Here is a 383-nt window from a genome sequence, read left to right as displayed (position 1 = left end):
GAGCATTGTATACTCCTGCGTTCTCAGATATACGACCATCGTCTCTATCTCATCTGTCGTTTCTCCATACTTTCTATAGCTCTCTTCTCTTCTCTATTCTCTGTCTCTATCACTTTCTCGTTTGTCTTTCTCTTTTACCCTTATTTCTGAAAACACTTTATACATTCCTCTCTTCCTATTCTGTCTGAACTCCTTCCCTCTAGAACCTTCCCCCCCCCTCCCCCCTGCCTCTCTACCCCAATCCCCGCCTTCATCAGGCTCCTCTTTCCCCTCCTCTCCCCATTATTCCCCTCTTCACTCTTATAGCACCATTCGCTCATATGTTTCCATCCTCTCCCTCGTCCCCGTCCTACATGCTCCAAGCGATGTTAAATAAATATGTA

This window comes from Penaeus monodon, chromosome 27, assembly GCF_015228065.2.
Source record: "Penaeus monodon isolate SGIC_2016 chromosome 27, NSTDA_Pmon_1, whole genome shotgun sequence".
In the NCBI taxonomy this organism is placed as follows: domain Eukaryota; kingdom Metazoa; phylum Arthropoda; class Malacostraca; order Decapoda; family Penaeidae; genus Penaeus; species Penaeus monodon.
Note: the sequence above shows the minus strand (reverse complement) of the source record.